This window comes from Macaca nemestrina, chromosome 16, assembly GCF_043159975.1.
Source record: "Macaca nemestrina isolate mMacNem1 chromosome 16, mMacNem.hap1, whole genome shotgun sequence".
Lineage (NCBI taxonomy): Eukaryota > Metazoa > Chordata > Mammalia > Primates > Cercopithecidae > Macaca > Macaca nemestrina.
The window spans coordinates 21,120,101-21,140,853 of record NC_092140.1 but is presented as its reverse complement, the minus strand read 5'-3'; the positions used below and the strand labels follow the sequence as shown (position 1 = coordinate 21,140,853).

Sequence of the window (20,753 nt, the reverse complement as noted above, 5' to 3'; positions counted from 1 at the left end):
AAGGTTAGTCTTAGGACCACAAGAGTAAACAAGCTATTTAGATAGACTCCTCTACACTCCTATGTTAATTAACCTTGTTATAGCTCAAAGAGGATTAGGCTGCCTTCATCAGCCATAACTGTATCCTGAGGACTTTGCAAAAACCTTCTGGCCTTCCAAGAATGTTTATTTTATAATTTTTCCCACCATCCTGACTGAACCCCTGTAGGTAGCAGTAGCAGCAGCAGCAGTGCGGGCTTGCACCTACCCAGTGGAAGAGGCACCATCCTCTCTGATTTAAGTAGCTGTGGCCTCAAGAGGATGAGGCAAACTCACATTGTTTTTACTTTATTTTTGTTCACTCACCACCTGTCTTAGATATGGGTATAGCTTAGAGAGAGAGCACAAGAGTGAGATAAATAAATCCCCAGCTTTCTGGATAAAAGACCAAAAAAGGGAACACCAGAGAACTGGAAACTTCAGGGGAGATTACAGAGAGGGAAAGCTAGTCAAATCTAGTGCCTTGACCCCTACCCAGTTGACTCTATAAAACAAAAATGGATATATTTTTCATAAGATAATAACAAGACCCAGATTTTCAAAACATAATACTCAAAATGTCTAGGATAAAATGAAAGCTTACCTCACATATGGCTCACAAGGAAAGTATCAATGCACATATGAAAATAAAATAAAATGAATGCCTCTATTGAAGTGACACAGTAATTAGACAAACAGTTTAACAAGCTATTATAAAATATTCCAACAAAGGTGAAAATGTGTTGCAGGAATGAAATGATAAAAGATCTCAGCAAATAGGTATAATAGAAGATACAAATGGAAAATGTAGCACTGGAAAAAATTACTGGATAGGTACAGTCACAGGATGGAAATGACAGAAAAGTGTCAATATACTTGAAAACAGATCAATAAGAATTATGCAAGCTTAACAATAGAACCAAAATTGAAAAATGGACAATTGTTAATTTGTCTTTGGAATAGTTCCTATAGTTTATGATTGGCACTACTGGTGTCCCAAAAAGACAGCGTAGACCAGAAAAAAAAAAAAAAAAAAAAAAAAACATTTAAGACATAAAGGCTGAAAATTTCCCATATCCAGTGAAATATATAAACCTACAGATTCAAGACACCCATCAAACCCTAAATGAGGTAAACCCATAGAAGTATGGGCCGAGACACACCATAATCCAATAAAAGAAAAAGAGGAAAGAATCTTAAGACCATCCAGAGAAAACTGTTTAAATGTTTTAAAACTATCAAGCGAACATGGAGACATTCTGTTAAATGTCTGTCTGCAGATTTCTCATCAGAAATTGTGGAGATTCAGAAAACAGAGAAAATATGTTTAAAGTGCTGAGATATCTGTCCTCCCCAGAATTCTAAATCATGTAAAAATAATGTCCAGAAATAAACATAAGATAATAGTGCTCTCAAATAAAGGAAAACGAACAGAATCTGTTGCTGTCAGAACTGCTCTGAAAGAATTGCTAAAGGAAATTCTTCATAGAAAGAAAAAGATGAAAGAAACCTGCAACATCACAAATGAAAGAAGAGCAACAAAAGTGGCAACTATTGGGGTAAACAGATGATTGTTCTCACAATTCTTTAAAATGTTTGGTAACTGTATAGTAATTAGATTTCTATGTTCTGGTTAAAATGCTAAAATATCAATTCTGAATAGACTGAGAAAAGTTAAGTATTTGGATAATCCTAAAGTCACTGGACACACACACGTCTGCAAATTATACAGTGAGATACAGCCAAATGTGCAGTAGGTGTATTTAAATAGAATTAAAATGTTGGAATTATGCAAGGAAAATGAGAAAAGATGAATAAAGATTGAGAAACGGAGGGAATAATCGGAAAACAAATAATAAAATGGTAGACCTAAATCTGACCATATCAATAAATACACTAAATGCAAACTGACTAAACACACATATTAAAATACAAAGATTGTCAGAATGGATTAAAAAAACATGAAATGGGTATATGCTGTCTAGAAAAAATTCACTTCGTATATACATAGTGATGTAGATAAGCTAGATATCAAGGATCGAGAAAATAATATATGCACACACGAACAAAAAGAAAGCTGGAGTGACTGTGTTAATTAGGCAAAGGGGGCTTAAGGAACATGACTAGAGACGAAGAGGGACATTACATTTAAAGCACAAAACAATCCCAATGTGTATGAACCTAACAGCAGAATTTTAGAAAACATAAGCATGATCAGAACTGAAAACACAGACACATTCCCAAGTACAGTTAGAGATTTCAACATTCTTTTCGCAGTAACTGATACAATCTATAGACAGAAAATAGACGAGAATGTTGACCTAAGCTGTCAATTCTAATTGACATGGAACACTCCACTGGACACAGCAGTGCATACATTTTTCCCATATACACAAGGAACATTCACCAAGACAGCCCATATTCTGAATTCTAAAGCAAAGTTCAACAAATATAAGGAATTAAAATAACTCATAATGTGTTCAATAATAACTAAATAACAAAGATAACAGAAACACCTCCAAATATTTGGAAGTTTAACACATTTTCTTCTTTTAAAAAATCTGTATAAATGTAAGGGGTACAAGTGCAGAAAACAAGAAACAACATTACATGGATATATTGTATAGTGATCAAGTCTTTTAGTGTAACTATCATCCGAATCATGTACATTGTACCATTAAGTAATTTCTCATTCCTTACCTCCCTCCTACTGTCTCACCTTTCCAAGTCTACCAGTCTGTTATTCCACAATAGCATACTTTTTAACAATCCATCAGTCAAAGAAAACATCGAAAGGGAAATTAGAATACATACTGAACTGAGGAAAAATGAAAATTCAGCATGGATGCAGCTGGAAACCATCATTCTTAGCAAACTATCACAAGAACAGAAAACCAAACACCGCATGTTCTCACTCATAGGTGGGAACTGAACAATGAGATCACTCGGACTCAGGAAGGGGAACATCACACACAGGGGCCTGTCATGGGGAGGGGGGAGGGGGGAGGGATTGCATTGGGAGTTATACCTGATGTAAATGATGAGTTGATGGGTGCAGCACACCAACATGGCACAAGTATACATATGTAACAAACCTGCACGTTATGCACATGTACCCTACAACTTAAAGTATAATAATAATAAATAAATTAAAAAAAAAATTCAGCATATCAAATTTGTGGAATGCAGCTAAAGCAGTGCTTAGCCAGAAACTTGTAGCAGTTAATGCTTACACAAAAGAAGAAAAGCTTCACATGAATAAGCTTGGACTATCTAAGCGTCCATCTAGAAAAAAAAGAGTAAACTAAATTCCACAGCAAGTAGAAGTAAGAGAATAAGATAGTGAAAAGTAGAAATACCCTCCCTAAAACAAAAAACAAAACAAACAAAAAAAAACAGGAAAATAGCAAAGAAAATATATTAAAACAATAGCTGTAAACTTCTGGAAAGACTAACAAAGAATTATCTTTATCGATATCAAATTATCAATATAAATATTATGGACTATCACTACAGACTCCATAAACAATTAATAAGTCTATATCACAAAAAAATCCTACACAGCAAAGTTGGTCAAATTGCATGAAATACATTAATTCCTCAAACCCAGAAATCACCAGCAGACACCCAAGATAACTTAGATAACCGTCATGTTCATATAACTATTTAATTTGTGGTTAACCTTTTTTGGAAAATAAAATCCTCTTGATCAAGATTGTTTCTGATAAATTCTAGGGAACATTTAAAGAAGAATTATTTTGTTTCTTTGTTTGCTTTGTTCTTATTTTACTTTCATGCATACCAATTGGAAAGGAAGAAATTAAACTGTGTTTATTCACATGAGACATATTCTATATAGAAAATGGAAAGGTTTTCCAAAGAACTTCTGTAACTGATAATACACCGTAGCAAGATTATAGGATACAAATTCACCAAACAAAATGAACTACATTTCTCTATAGAAGCAATTGAACTGTTGAAAACCACATAATCACTCCAAAATAAAATATCTAGTTGTAAACCTAACATAACAAATACAGAAACAGAATGTTGACAGGCATAAAACACTGGTGGAAGAAATCAAAGGAAGCCTAAACAAATGGAGAGTTATAACATATTCATAGGTTTGTCTCAATATAGTAATAATGTTAATTCAACCCAAAATGATCTGTAGATTTAATGAAAATTCAATCAAAATCTCAACAAGATTTCTTTGCCAATATATAAAACTTGATTCTAAAATATATGTAGGAAAGGACAAAGGTGCTAAGGTGATAAAATAACCAAAACAATTTTGAATAAAGACAAAATGGGAGACTTTCATTTTCTAAATTCAAAAAATTGTTTAGTAATCAAAAGAATACAGTATTAGCTAAGGGCTGGATACAGAGATCAATTTCACAGAGAAGACAGTCCAAAAGTAGACACACACAACTATGGCCAAGTTTTTGACAAAGGTACAAAGGCAGTGACAATAGAGAAAGGATAGGTTTTTCCACAAATAGCTTTGGAACACTTGGGCAACCACATGCAAAGAAAAGTGAGCATTGAATTATACTTCACAATTTATCTAAAAATTAGCTCTGAATTGATCATAGATGTACATATAGAACACAAAACTGTAGCACATTTAGAAAAAACGCACAGAAGAAAATCTTCATTCCCAGGGAGTAGAGCTGTTAGACCTTACAATTAAGCAAGACCATGAAAGTCTCCCACATATATGTGTATGTGTGTGTGTGTGTATATGCATATATGCATGCATATAAATAGGACATCAAAATCTAAAATTTTGGTTCTGTTGAAGTTACTGTTAAAAGACTTTAGAGAGTCTAAAACTCTCCTAAAGTTACTGTTAACATGAACAGTAACTTTGAGAAGTTAAAGTTAACTGTTTGCTTTTGCTTTAACAGTAACTTTTAAAGTTAACTTTGAGAAGTTAACAGTAATTTTAAAGAGCATAGAAAGAGCAAAAATATGTTCAAGCCACATATCTGAAAAAGGGGCTGTATTCAGAATATATAAAGAAATCTCAAAATGTAGCAGTAAAAATCAAATTTAAAAAGGGCAAAAGACTTGAACAGATGTTTCACGAAAAGACATGGAAGTCTAGTAAACATGTGAAAAGATGTTTCAAATCAAAATCACTAGGAAAAAGTAAATTTAAACCATGAGATATTGCTACATACCTATTAGAATAACTCCCACTAAAAAGAGTGGTAATAATTCCTGGTGCTGGTGAGGACACAGAGCAACTGGGAGTCTCATACGTTGCACTGGGAAGTGAAAATGATAAAGTCACTCTGTAAGAGAGTTTGGTAGTTTTATGTTAAATTTAACATTCACTTGCCATATGGCCCAGCAATGCCACTGCTTGGTGTTTACCCCAGAAAAGTGACTTAGATTTATACAAAACCTACATATGAATGTTTGTAGCAGTTCTCTTCATAATTACCAAAAACTTGAAATAAACCAAATATCTTTCAATGGTTGAATGGAAAAGCAAATTATGATACATGCGGACTATAGAATACTACTAAGCAATTACAATGCGTGCATTATTTTGGTACACACAGCATCTTACATCAGTCTCAAAGGCTTTAATCTGAGTGAAAGTATCAAAAAGTTACACCCTCCATGTTTCCATGTAAAAGATAAAACTTCAGTGATGGAAGACCGATCAGTGGTTGCTAGGGTGTAGGAATGAGAAGTAGTGGGACCGTAAAGAGATAGAATGAGAGAATGGGGGAATGGAATATAGCTGTTCTGTCTTCTTTTTGGAGTTGGTGGCTACATCAGCATAGGCACAGGAGAGAATTCAAAGAACTGTATGCCACATTAAAGGTCAATTTTATTGTATGTTAATTTAAATAGGAACTTAAAAGTAATCATCCACTACATATCAGACTTTGTATTTAATAGTAGTAAAAAGCTTGGAAGATGAGCTGCATGAAAATGCAAAATAAAGGCTGTCTCTGAGGACTTTAAGAGAAGTAGAATCATTATAGGAACACACACTTTTTCAAAAACTTCATATGAATGAAAGAGTTCTAAGGAACAATATTACAGTTTTTATTTCAGAAATTAAAATTTCCAAGTAAAAGTTTGATTAGAAATAAGATTAAAGTCAGTTTAAAACTTAAAGTCAAAAATAGATTAAATTATTTTTAAATAATAATTGATTACAAAATTATAACTAAGAAAAGTCTGTCTCTTTCAAAGTAAATTCCAAATAAAGCATATTCCTCATCTAAATTCTTGAGAGTGACCAGAATATGATTTAAACATAACAGTTAACCAAACTTATAAAATGCACTCTTATTTTGTGATTCTGGGGAAATTTCAGAGAGTGAAATTCCAGCCTCTGTTTCTTCTGTTTTGTGGTCTTTCAAATATATAATATCCCTGAAGAGAATGTAGGAAGCTCTTCTACTTTGTGGCAAGGCTCTGGGTGATTTATTTGGAATCTTTTACCTTTGATTCACAATATACTTTTAGGTTCAAGAGTATGTCTTACTTTATTACCATAGCCTATTACAGGATCGATTAAAATTTCTGAAAACAGAAATGAAAAAATGTGTTATGAAAAGAATATGATTCTAAGAATCGGGAGGCTCTTATTGGAATATTAGAATTATACATATACAGATCATTGCACTGAAGATATTTCCACTTAGTCTGTACCTCTGTCTACACCTTGATTTCTGCTACTTCCTTGGCCCCCACGTATGTGATTCCCTAAATCTATGCATTTCTACGTCTTCATGCTTTGCACATGCAGCTTCCTCTGCCTAGAATATTCTTGCCTCATTACTCACCCTAATAATTTCAACCCTTTCTTCTAGAGGCTATTCAGGAATTACTTCCATTGGTAAATCTGTCCTAATCATTCTCTACTCTCCGAATGAAAGATCAACTACTTCCCCAACCATCCCATCCACCATTTGTCTTCAGAGTATATTGGGTTTGCCTCTAATCTTACAGCATCACAAGGATTTTTTTTCTCATCTGTTTCCATTTTTGCTTTTATCTCTTGCCAGCAATAGCAATAGAAATTCAACAAATGCTTGATGAGTAAATATATAAATGAAACAATGAATGAATGAATTTGGCTTTCTTTGGCTTCAGTCCTTTCATTATAAAACATCTATAAATGATTCTCTACAAATATTTTTTCATTCCACAGTAAGTGTAGTATTTGAAAATGTGTTATTTACAAAAGCTGGCAGAATAGATGAAATCCCTTCTCACATAAGAGTGTGCAATTGTTTTCATAACCAGTTTAGACAACACTGAATAAACTCACACCCACTCTACCTGTAACATCTCTGCTCTGATGTTAGCAGAATTTCTAAAAGCAAAGTAAAGTTATTTACAAGTTATACCACTGAGAATTGAAAATGTTATAACTGGTACATTATTTTGAAAGAAAAAAAGTTGAGGTGCCTTTATTCAGAATTAAGTGGAAATAGCTTTGCTGATTCATAGGAATAAAATATATCCTGCACAAGTGAAAAACTTCAACAATCTTCATACATTTAATGGTTTACCTTATTTTAATTTTTTGCTTGAATTTGTTGTGAATTTGAAAAATTATGAAACCATTTTATGTATATTGAATGGATCTATTGCTGAAAAGAAAGTCCTGCTTATACATTTGTATTTAATTAATGTAATTAATTTTTTGTTGTTGTTGAGCTGTAGTCTCACTCTGTCGCCAGGCTGGAGAGCAGTGGCACGATCTCAGTTCACTGCAATCTCTGCCTCCCAGGTTCAAGCGATTCCCCTGCCTCAGCCTCCTCAGTAGCTGGGACTACAGGTGTGCATCACCGTGCTGGGCTATTTTTTGTATTTTAGTAGAGACGGGGTTTCACCATGTTGGTCAGGATGGTCTCAATCTCTTGACTTTGTGATCCTCCCGCCTCGGCCTCCCAAAGTGCTGGGATTACAGGCATGAGCCACTGTGCCTGGCCTGCTTATAAGATTTAACACAATAAATGAGCATTCATTTTTTAATCACCCAAAAATATATAGAATATCATATTAGATAAGTAGATACAAAAATTTTAAAGTCCTGATCTGTGCCTTCAATTTGGGTATAATAATAATGATTATGGACAGGCATACACAGAACTGCTAATACAAGAAAAACCAAAGCGAATTATGCACTGTGTATTGTTTTAAGAGTTTCACAGATTTTGTACAATCTGATATTCTCAATAATAGTGAAGTGGGTAACATTCTTTCACATTTGAGGAAACACGAGTATGGAGACATTAAGTAACTTGCCCGAGGACACGCTGTAAATAGAGAAGCTGCTACTGGCTGTATGAATCTAGAGTTCAAGTTCTTAAGATCTATGCTTTATAGATGATTAATTCTGTCTTGAAGTTTTATAACTTTACAGGTAATTAGCATATTAGCTGGAGCCCTACTCAAACGACATTCTCTTTACAGGCAATAAATTAGTCAAGTCATAGAGATTAAACAACAATTTAATAAAAATATTGATGTGATTGGAAATCATGAAGAATTTGTATTTTAGGTCGTGCTAAAACTGGAAAAGTAATTGAAATCAGAAGATGGCTTTGAAAGATAAGATTTTAAGCACTCAATTTATTCATTCATTTCTGCATTTCTCTATGCAGGACTGGGAGCCTACTCTGCAAATCTGTTGCAAGTACTGAGGGTAGAGTAGTGAACAAGATAGAGAAAAATCCTGTGCTTGTGAAGATAACATTCTAAAAAGAATGATAGACCATAAATATATATGTAATATATGCCGGATAGTAACAAGCACTCAAAGGAAAAAGAAAGTGGCTAAGTAATAGAATAGTTTGATGTGAAGAATTCCACGGTACAGGCTCTATCATGATTTCTCCCTACCTCAAATATTATATCCCAGCAACATCAATCTGCTAATCATTTCCTTGTATACATCCTGGTATTTTTAACCCTCCTCACCCTATCTTTTGTGTCTGCTCTAATGGGAATTCCTTTTTCCCCATTGCTTCTAATTACCTCTGACCCTTTAAGCATCAAAGAAATCTTTCCTTAGGTAAAATATTATATTTCCCCAAAAGATTCTCTCTGCTTAATTCCCTCTGATATTGTCTCATCTTAGGCTTAGCATCACCTCTCGACACACCTCTCGCCTTGATAGAATGTCTCCTCTTACATTTTCTTATCTTTTACTTATTTTTTCATTACTTTGTTCCTTCAGTGACCACCATAGTGCCTCATGCAGATGAGACATTCTACAAATGTTTTGGGAATGGAAAACAAGTAAAGATATGATCGAGGTGAAAGAAAGAAATTGCATTTGGAATTCTCCCTTCAGAGATCAAAGTTAACAGTATGGTGATATGGCATCCAAGGAAGACAGAAATAACTGATTTCAAGAAGGCGAAATTTCTATAATTTACCAGCTATTTAAAAGCTAGCAAAACAAACAAGGGCATATTCACCTTCATCTGTTGGGGGAAAATTATTTTTTTTCACTGTTCACTTCAACGTGGGAGCAATGAGAGATGAGAGACATTGAGAAATGAGTGTAGAAATGAATATTTTTGCTCATTCTACTAAAAATATAATACTTAGAACCAGATTCCTGAATTACTACACTTGAAACACACAATCACATTTTACTAATTAATGTATTATATGCTGTATGCATACTCTAAATGTTGAAAGCTTAATATTCCAGATTGTATAAGAGATTTTGAGACATGTTATTGTACATACAAATAACATAAATAGGGTTACCATCCTAATCTAAGGGTTACTTAGAAAAGAAACCAATACAACTTTTGATATATAATTAACGACATTGTCTTCTGACAACATAATTTCTTATACACACTGCTTTTACTTTAAAAATTGTTTCTAGATAAACATTTTTTCCTCTTTTGCTTTTTTTTTTGGAAAAATAAAAGGCATCTTTATGTTTATCCTTATACTTAGAGATAACTCGGCTTCATCTTGGCGCACTTTCAAGTAAAATTCAAATAAATTAATTTGAAGGATGTCAAAATGCCCACCAGCCTAATAACTTAACAACCTCTTAAGATGCCAATGGGTTAGAATAAAAGACCTACATCGAAGGGAATGGTGGGGAACATGGCAGGAGGGAATTTTGTCTTAATATCCTTTCTTAGAAGCATGCTTTCTGTGCTGAGCTGCATACAAACAACTGGCTTCAGAGAGCTACCTTTTACTCAACTTTTAGGACAGTATTATTCATTCAATTGCAGTGTTGACTATTGCACGTACAATTGACATGAAGCCTCAGGACATTCAGTCTTCTGTTACTGAATTTATGGAATATGAGCTTTCCTGCTGGCATCAAGACACCATCTGTAGGAACTGGTGTTATGAATCCACCTCTGGGTTACTTTAAATGGAACCACATGGCTCTGGTTTGTAGATCTCAGCTGTATCTGTGGCTTATGCTGATTTTCCACCTATAGTGGGCTATGAAAATTCACTTGTCTTAATTTCAGAGTGAGACATAAGTAGGGGCGGTTAGATTGATAGCATCTCCATTACCAAATCAATGAGTCCATGGTTGTCAGTATTATTTCTAGAGTTTGCAACCTGTCTGAGCCTCGGTTCACTCCTCTAGGAAATGGAATGAAGTGAGGGAGAATAAGATCATATGATGTGTGGGCCTTTCTCAACATTAAAGTAGATCATTGCCATCATTTGAATTCAATGTTACGATTTTAATTAAAACCTTTGTTAATATCTAGATTGGTATCTTATAGAGGCATCTTACAGACAAAAGGATAAGTTCATTTCATCTGAAAGGTTAGGGTTTTCTTTGGTTTGATATGTTTAGCTTGACTTTTAAAATTCTTGAACAGACTTTATTTCTATTCTTAATGTATTTTTATCTATTTTAATTATTCTGGCTTTTTCTCAAGTAAATCTGCTATTTTTAGAATAGATTTCTATCTTTAATCTCCCATAGCTGTGTTGGCTCTCATTTTATTCTTGGTTCTTCATTTCTGCTTTCTGGGAAAATATCTCAAATTTGTCCTTCACAACATTGACTGGACTTACTGTAGGTTCCACTAGCACAAATGTGTATTTTAATTACGCTTTCTTTTTCCATTTTTGTCTTTCTCTAGAAATATTTCTTAACAGTCATGCTTGTAATTACTTTATGTTAGTTTTTCATTTGGGGATCTTCTTTGCTAATGAATTTTTGCTTTTATTTCAGAGAAATCAGCTGTCATTTAGCCTACAAAAAATACCAGCTGAGTAAATGATATCTCTGTTGTTCAAGGGCATATGATTTCTGTGATCATTTTTGGATGTTGTTTCACTTTCTTTGTGCTCTCATATTTTTCCCACAAACCCCATGGTTCTTTGTATGTTTTTCCCTTTAACTTTAAGAAATGCAAATTCTCTTGTAAAGTCATTTTGCTGCCAGGGCTATAATTTTCTCCTTCTTCTGATACTTAGCTCTTTGACATTTTCCACTGAGTAAGGGAGAAACTGCACTCATCAACCTGTATGACTCCTAGACCCTTCCTGACCTCATCATCTCATGCAGCACTTTACCTGTGATCATTTTCCATCTCGCTAGGTTCTTGTTATATGGTGAAAGAGAGAGGTGGAATGCAGGCTGGAGAAGTGGGCGGCAAATGGTCTCAAAATAGAACATCCCTGTGGCGAAGTTCTGGGTGTCCCGATTTCTAGTTGCTTTGTACCTTGGGTGTCTGGGCTAGAATCAGTCAGTGGGAAAGAAGCAAAATAGCTCCTGACCTTCTCTAAGACCAGCAAGTTTATCCTGTTTTCAATAGCAAAGCATGCATCCATGAGATATTGATGATTTTTGCCAATCCAACCCATTTATCTTATAGCTAACTGAATTGTCTCCCCGATTCTGCCCTGGCAACACTTAATGATTAATCCTAGGATTTTTTTTTTAAATTTTGTAGAGAGAGAGAGAGAGTGTGTGTGTGTGTGTGTGTGCGCGCGCGCGCGCGTGCATGCATGCGCGCGCATGGTAATGCATATTTTTTACTATTTCCAAGTCACCTTAAATACTTTAGTGACAAGTGGGGAGAAGCTACAGAAGGAACAGTTAATACCACTGCACTTAAAATGAGAATCCCTAAAGCAACAAATAAATAAGATTTTAAGGATAATAGCTTTAGTATAAATGCTCCATCAAGTGTATGAACACCGTAGGCTTTTTCAGAGAATTATCAACATAATGATCATCTGAATTACAGTAACCCAGATGTTGATCCTTTACTGTTTCACCCGCTTCTTCATTTTCCCTACACCAATATCCAGTTAGCTCTTCGGTGTTTTCAGTGTTCATTTAGAAGAGAAGGGAGGGGTTCACATTATTCATGCTTTGGAGATTAATGATATAGTCAATCATCTGAAATTCACATGGATCATTACTGCCTTCACATTAATTTATGCTCAATTAACATGCTTAGAATCAGTTTTCTGTGGAGTTTAGCCAATTGGCTTTATAGTTTCTGGCTCTGCAAGGTTCATTTTGCTCTGATCACTAGTAATACGAGTAGCGCCAGTCCTCCTTCCTGTCATTAAAGTCTTCAGGGCTTTGGTTTTGCTCACAAATTGAATGGGGCCAGTACATGATGGGATGTTGTGACAGAGTTCCTGGATAAAAGCCACATTGCTACATCCTGGCAACTGTCCTCCATGCAGATGTGATGCTCAGCCGAGCAGCAGGGTCACAGGTGTATCTTTGTTCTGGTGTATTGGAAAGGTCACCGGCAGAACGCCGTGTTACACTCAGAGAGATGGGAAGAAGTATTGGCCGCACTTGAATTCCGTTCTTCTAGGAGGAGGGAGGGAATCAGCAGGCCTTCTTTTCCTGTAGTGAAAATCAGCAGGAACATGGCTTTTTCCATATTGGACCTAGAACTAATGTTTTAGGAATCGTAGACAGTGTGCTTAGGGGTCTATTAAACATAGGAGAACATGCAATCCTTTTTTGTCCAATGTTTAGGTGAAAAGTGAATTTATAATAATGAACATTGAAAGTATTATGAATTAATTCACTTGGACTGCTGTCATGGTTGTGGAACTAAATAAACTTCTGTTCCTGCATATTTCTCCACATTCTAGGTAAAAATCTAAAGCTGTTTTTCTTTTTTTTCTTTTTAATTAAGGCATATAAGACATCTTTCTTTCTTTCTCTGTCTCATTCTCTTTCTCTCCATTTCTCTCCCTTTCCTCTCCTTTTTTTTCCTTTCCTTTCCACTTCAGGCTAAGAGAATTTCAATAAATGGTTTTACAGGTTGAGTATCTCTTATTTGAAATGCTTGGGATAAGAAGTGTCTCAGACTTCAGGTTTTGCGGGGGGTTGGGAATGTGTACATATGCATAAAGAGATATCTTGGGGATGGGATCCAAGTCTAAACACAATATTTATGTTTTATATACACCTATACACATAGCCTGAAGGTAATTTTATACCATAGTTTTAGTAATTTTGTTCACGAAACAATGTTTTGGCTGCATTTTGACTATGAGTCATCACATGAAGTCAGTGTGGAATTCTCTACTTGTGGCATCATGTTGGCACTCAAAAAGTTTCAGATTTTCAGCATTTTGAACTTCAGATTTTCAGATTAAAGCTGCTCAACTTGTCTTAAAAGAAATGGCCTTTGACTATAGATCAACTAGGAATTTAGTAATTTACTCAGATAAATCAGTAAAAAAAAAGGGAGTAAGGCTAAAAAAATATAAAAACTAAACAAGAAGGGATATGATTTTTGCTGAAGGTTCTTCTTGCACCACCACCACCACCCCCCCCGACACCGAGGTCACATTGATTTGTCACCCGTCAGTGTCTGCTCCAATGTAAAACACACACTATTCTAATATATTTTCTCTCAAATTAACTGTTACTGTTTTCATGTCAGGAATAACATTCCAAGCTGGAAGACTAAGAATGAAGACATATAGTATGGTGATCCCAACAGCAAAATTACTTGATGTGCTGTTCTAGAGAACGCTATTTATCAGAAAGAGCCCAGGGAAAATTAGAAGTCCTTGTTTCGGGCTCTGTGTTCTAGCCTAGAAAATTTGGTACAAAGAAAACAATAGAAAGAACGACCACTTTTTCCACGCTTACTTTGGCCCAAGGCATTGTTGTATGTGCCTCTTAGGCATATGGGGTGGGTACTATGTTTTCTCCCTTTCCTAGATGTGTAACTGGAGGCACAGAAAGGCAAATATATGCTCCAGATGACAAAAGTAGTAGTGGCAAGCAGAGATTCGGGCCTCCATTTGCCCAATCCAGAGCCTGCCCATTTGCCACAGTGCTATGTGGCCTTCAAGAGAAATGGGCCAGATGCTTTGTGAGGGGCAGAATGTCTAAGCTCATTTCTGGACTACTTTGAATAAAACTAGGACAGAATTACCTACTGGGTCAGACAAATAATCCATAAGACCCATTCAGCCTTCTCCAATAAAGGATCCAAGAGTTCTTTTGTGACAAAGTGTGACTCTTCTCTGTGACAGTAACCTGAAAAAGAAAGGTTCTGGTAGCCACATATTTCATGCGCCCTCATTGACTGTCATGACTCCCTCACTCATCATGACTGGCAGACTCCACAGAAATGCGGGAGACAACAGAACATACTTGTTGAAAAATTAGTGAGCAAAAATGGTGAAAGTTAGAGAAAACTGAAGAATATGGAGGATAAGTATACAATATAAGCTCAAAAGAGTAGTCAAGGTAAAACCAGTAAAGAGAATAAAAAATAGACTATATCTTTGCAGAAAAATGAGATTTTCTTTTACTTCACTAAAACTCATAACATATATTGAGTGTTTCCTCTGTGTCAGGCACCACTAGGCTTAGTACTAAGAATAAGTAAATGAACACATAATCCTTACCCCCAAAGAATTTATAACCAAATAGTTGATATACAGAAACATAACTGACTATACAAAGATGGGAGCAGCATTTTTTTGAGAATCCAAGAAAGGGAGTAAAGATACCTGAAAGACTGAAGATGGTGTGGACCTTAATGTGTTTCTTTCATCTAGTTCCAGGGATTTTTGGTTTTTATACAGGATAAAAAATGAAGCTTGACACCAGTGTGGTATGAAGTTCTGGACCCAGCTAGATGCTTGGGAAGGTGGCATTTTTGTTTGACCTATGTACATATAACTCAGAATACAGTATGGAATTTTACTAACTTGTTTTTCAAGCACTAGATATGTTTCTTTTACATGCCCTCATAATATGAACATAAATTTCTAAAGCCGATAAAAGGACTAATTTATTTAAAATGAATTGAATCAATGAACCACACCAATAAGACACAGTATAATATTTTATTAACCACCAAAAATGGAAATCCTGTTTTATGGATGACACAAGCCTTAAGACAATTATTTTTTTGTGTGTTCAATATTGAGGAAATCATAATTCATAACACTACCCTCAAAGCCAGAAGACTAAGTTGTTCTAAAACATGAAAAGTAAGAAAGCAAGTTTTAATTAAATAATTTAACTTGAAATATTACCAATAATTACCAACTGTTCACATTTCTTCTCATGAGTATAAAAATCAGACAAGAAGCACTTAGAGCCTGAAAGTAGCATTAGACGTTTTCTAATGTGATATTACTATTAAATCATATATTCTGTATTTTCATATAACTATTAACTTCGTGCCATGACCTAGCTGTTATCTTATAGATCCCTGAGACCCTTGCTTGGTATTTAATGGCACACATGGGTTACTAAAGCTCACCTAATAGTACCATTTTGTTAGGTACAGCTATTTTTTTTCTAATTTTAAATGTACATTATAATTTTTAAAATTATGCACTGAGTACGGTGGGAGAACATACTGAGGTCTACACAAGAAAATAATAATCCATATAGCAATAGTTAACATATTAGTAATTTGGAAATTAACATTGGCATAAAATACACATGAGTCCATATTGTTGTTTTTTATTAAATGATAAAAATATTTATACCTGTGAAGTTAAATTTTAAAAATACAAGTTTGTAGACTCACTAATGCACTTGGTATTTTATGGGGCTAAAACTTCTTCCTGCTAGAGTCAAAATGGCTAAAATGAATTCCTTTATCAGTAAATATTGTTGGAAGATGAAGAGACATTCTTTGAAAATTTGAAGAAAGAAGCATTAGGACAAGTTATTCAGTAGAGAAGGTGTTCTGTAAAACTGGTAAAGAAAATAGATGTTTCTAACACATCTCAACTTAAGATATTTGCTGAATTCTGTTTTAAAATATTGAAATGTATGTACAGTTTTTTTTTCCTGAGCCAATAAAGGAAGCATAACAGAGAAAATACGTTTTTCAAAAAATAAATGTCTTTGGTAAAAACAATGTTTTTATGGAAAACAATACAAATATAATCACTGCTGAAAATTAGACTGTGCAAGAATAAGTCTCTTCTATTACAACATTCATTGGCAAATGATTACGACAAGAATTTGGAGGCAGAAAATGCATAAAAGTGATATAGGATGTTATTGATGCAGTTAACATAATTAAAACAAGACTTCCTTGATAACTGTAAAAGAAATTTACTAATAGTTTGTAATAATGCTCAGAATTTTTATGAGAATCTGTTGTACTCAGATATTCACTATTGACCTTCTGGAACTCATGTATTGCTAAACTCAAAGATAAGTAACACCTTTTTAAAAAACAACAACAGCGACAACAAACAAGTGTTCCAAATGTGCTGACATTTTCTGGGCTGACAGTAGTTTCTCAGTCATATGCTATTTAGCTTAACATTTTAGAACATGGATACTTCATCTATCCTTTTATAGCAAAAATGCTCTTTGATTAATATTTGACAGAGACCTCCTTTTTGTATGTAACTTGTACAAAGTAATGATAATTTTAAATGAATATTTAGAAACATTTCCATCAAATATTTGAGTATTTGACTTTGTAACTAAATACACAGTTTTTCCAATCTCCATTTTTCAAATATATGGAAGCAAACTTTTAATAATTATTTTAGAAGCAAAATTTCTAGGTCTTCCAAATAACTATTTTAGTGAATTTTAAATCAATCTGTTTAACCTAACAAATGTAAGACATTTAAATTAGTTTTTAAAAAAGACATCAAAGGACATGGAAATCAACCAACCACATTTTAACAAAAGCTTTTGTATCGTAGCATCAATACTTATTATAGTCAACAAATTAATTATTTCATTTGAATTAATATTTTACAAGGCAGCTGTGTCAATTACATCACATTAGTCATTTTCCATGCATATAAAAGTAATGTTTAGATTATACTATAGTCAATTAAGTGTGCAATACCATTATGTCTAATAAAATGTGTATGTATCTTAATTTTAAAAGTAATTTATTGTTAAAAATTGCTAACAATCATCTCAGCTTTCAGCGAGTTGTAATTTTCTTGATGGTGGAGGGTCTTGCCTCAATGTTGATAGCTGCCTACTGATCAGAGTGGTGGTTGATCAGAGTGGGGTTGCTGTAACAATTTATTACAAGGAGACAATGATAAAGTTTGCCACATCAATTGATGCTTCTTTTCATGAAAGATTTCTCTGTAGCATGCAATGCTGTTTGCTAGCATTTTTCCCATGGTGGAATTTCTTTCAAAATTTTGAATCCTTTCAAACCACATCTCCGCTAAGTTTATGGAATATTCTAAATCATTTGTTGTCATTTCAGCAATGTTCACAGCCTCTTCACCAGGATTGATTTCATCTCAAGAAACCACTTCCTTTGTTCATCTCTAGATTACCTATAATACCTAACACAATGTAAATGCTATGTAAACAGTTGTTACCCTGCATTATATAGGGAGTAATGGTCAGGAAAAAATGTCTATGTTCAGTACAGACATAATATTTTTCCAACTATTTTCAGTATATGGTTGGTTGAATCCACGGATGCTTAACCCATGGATACAAAAGGCCAACTGCTATTTATGCCATCATATTTCTATGTATAATCAAAAGAATGGGAAGTTTGTTATTTATATTTCTAAAGTCACATTAAACTTCTATCTGTTCTCCTAGACCTGTGGTGAGGCCAACTCCTGAAGTCCTTTCATTGAGAGCATATCAGAAAAGCAAGACAGAAAGTGGTATATTGATTATTGTAGTTTGATTATCCATTCACTTGGAGCTACAAATAGTTATTGCTTATATTTGTTTTAGGCTCCTCAGAAACAGCTTTTAGGTAGACATTATTAATAGTCACATCATTTTTAAATATGAAGGTTTGCAAGCTAAATACAAGGTCCAGAAGTAAATTTAGGCAAGAATGAATTCAACACAAGATACGGAGATGTATAGGGATGAATAACATTGAAAACCTTTTAAAGCCCCTCTTTATTTCAGTTAATGACCAATGCTTGGGTTTCTAAGTGTATTGAAAAATAAAGAAAGGTTGAGTGGGGCTTATGAACTAAGAAAAACAAGTTCATGCATTCAGTTTTGTGCCATCTTAAATGCAAATGATTATGAAAGCGGCTATGACTGAAAGGCCATACCATTACATGACATATTGCTGTGATTGATTCTGCACAGTCTCATTAGCCCTCCCATTGATTTTCCTCAGTCATCTCACAGTGGATGATTTCTGTTTGGTCTACTACTCACTAATTATTTATGAAATTCTGCTTTTATTGCTACCATTTGTTTAATGGAATCTACACAGTGGAGAGATTTTGCTCTGTTTATCATAGTACTCTGAATTGTAAATAATGGATTCAGAGAAGAAAAATGTCACATGTTTTCAAGTGAGCATATGAACTGCCTCATTTGAAGATACTATTTAATACAGTGAAAACTGGGAGAATCAGAATGAATCAGAAGTAGATAGATTCAAGTGTGTGTGTGTATGTGTGTGTGTGTTAGAAACAATAATCACATAAGCTTAGAAAATACTGTGGATGACAGTAAGAAGTGTATGAGAAGAAGAAACTGTAGCATAAATATAAGGCAAAAAGTTAAATGTTTCTAATATGTCTACCTGGTTGAAATCATAAGGCAGATTCCACCTAGTATACTTAATTATATTTCTAAAGGGACTACTGCAAAAGATAAGGGCAGTTTCTGTCAGAGCAGACAGTCATTTGATGCAGTCTTTTCTCTTCTTCCAAAATAACTACCAAAGGAAAAGTGGAGGGAGTTTACTTCTGGCACTAGCTGATGGTGATCTTACCCATGAGAGCTAATCCTGCTGGAAATTTGCTCTGATCCCAATATTGACAGCTGTATACTCCTCTGTATTAAAACTCTTCCTTATCAACCCCTTTCTTAGTCACAATCTTTACTGTTCTTTCCAGTGTTAAGCATTGAATGTCTCTTTACCACCTTGATGCTCTCAGTTATCATCTCAATTTCTATAATAGAATCTCCAACTTCTCACTGTTCACTACCCCTTGATTACATAAACATGCTCAAGTGTCTCCTGTCTTAAATGTTACTTCAGAACACGGAAAACCTTCCTTGACTTCATGCTCCCCATTATATAATATTCATTCATTTGTTCTTTTATTCAACAAACTTTGTTTTGCAAACCTATTGTGGTTCAGGTATTGTTCCACAGTATGGAATTATAGACATATAGAACAATAAACATGCAAAGATGCAAGAAAATGGAAGGTAATTAAGAGCAATAAGAAAAATAAAAAATATGATAAATGTTGATAGGCCAATTGGGTCATCAGTGAATGAGAATTAATGCTAAAAAAAATTGTGCTGTCATAACCTGGGGTCAGAGTGCCCCTGCACTCACTAGCTCCATAGATAGTGTCACGATCCCCGACTCCAAAAGGAGTTTTGACATATTTGAAAAACAGAAATAAGTTCAGTGTGGGTGAAAGATGTGTGTAATGGGGTACATGAGAAAAGTCAGACAGGAGAGTAGGAGCCAGATCGCACAGGACCTTGTAAGGGAGGACCTTGTAGAGTATGGAATGTTACTTTTATGTAAAGTCTAAGTGGGAAGACATAGAAGGATTTTAAAGAGGAAATCAGATGACTTAATTAGACCTTTTAGCCATGACTTTGGATGTTTTAGGGGGATACCAAGGAAAGAACAGAAACAGGAAAACCAATTAGAAGACTTCAGAGATTTTAGGAGACTAGAGATAATATTTATATTATTTTTATTATTAAAATAACTATAAACAAGTGAAAGATTTGAAATGTGTTTTGGATTTAAAATTATCAAGACATCTTGAAGAGCTAGGTATTAAATATAATGGAAATCTAGGAAGTAAGTATAACTTTAAGCTGTTAGTTTGAGTAACTGGGTACATATTAATAATTGTGCTTGTGGCTGAGATGCAAAAGTACAGATGAGGAACAAGTATAAGAAAGAACCAAGAGATATGTTCACGCTGGCTAAGTTTAAGGCAATTAGATATATAGTTCTGGAATTTGAGTGAGTGGTCAGGGCTGGACTTATAAATTCACAGTAAATATTTAAACCTAAAGATCCCAAAATATATGAGATTCTGTAGATTTAAAAAAAAAGAAAAACATCAACAGGTAAAGAGAGCCCAAAGCAGAGCTCTGGGACCTACCCGTATGTATACGTCCAACAGAGGAGGAAAAGGCAGGCAGTGTGAGAAAAATTTAGAAGTGGTATCAGAGAAGAGCAGAGGATGGTTAATAGTCAAAACTGCCAATCATGTTGGATGCTGCTAAGAGGACAAGTAAAATAGAGTGTAAGGTGTGGCTG

At 34.4% G+C, this 20,753-nt stretch overlaps 1 protein-coding gene and 1 long non-coding RNA gene across 2 annotated transcripts in view; one reads left to right on the top strand and one right to left on the bottom strand.

Annotated features, from left to right (window-relative positions):
* Positions 1–20,753, top strand: part of LOC105477190 (glypican 5) — a 1,465,510-nt gene that overhangs the window by 1,120,033 nt on the left and 324,724 nt on the right. The window lies entirely within an intron of this gene.
* Positions 17,226–20,753, bottom strand: part of LOC105477177 (uncharacterized) — a 34,051-nt gene continuing 30,523 nt past the window's right edge. Inside the window, exon 4 of the long non-coding RNA XR_984517.3 lies at positions 17,226–17,523. This is a non-coding gene — a long non-coding RNA (uncharacterized lncRNA). The remainder of the gene's footprint in view (positions 17,524–20,753) is intronic.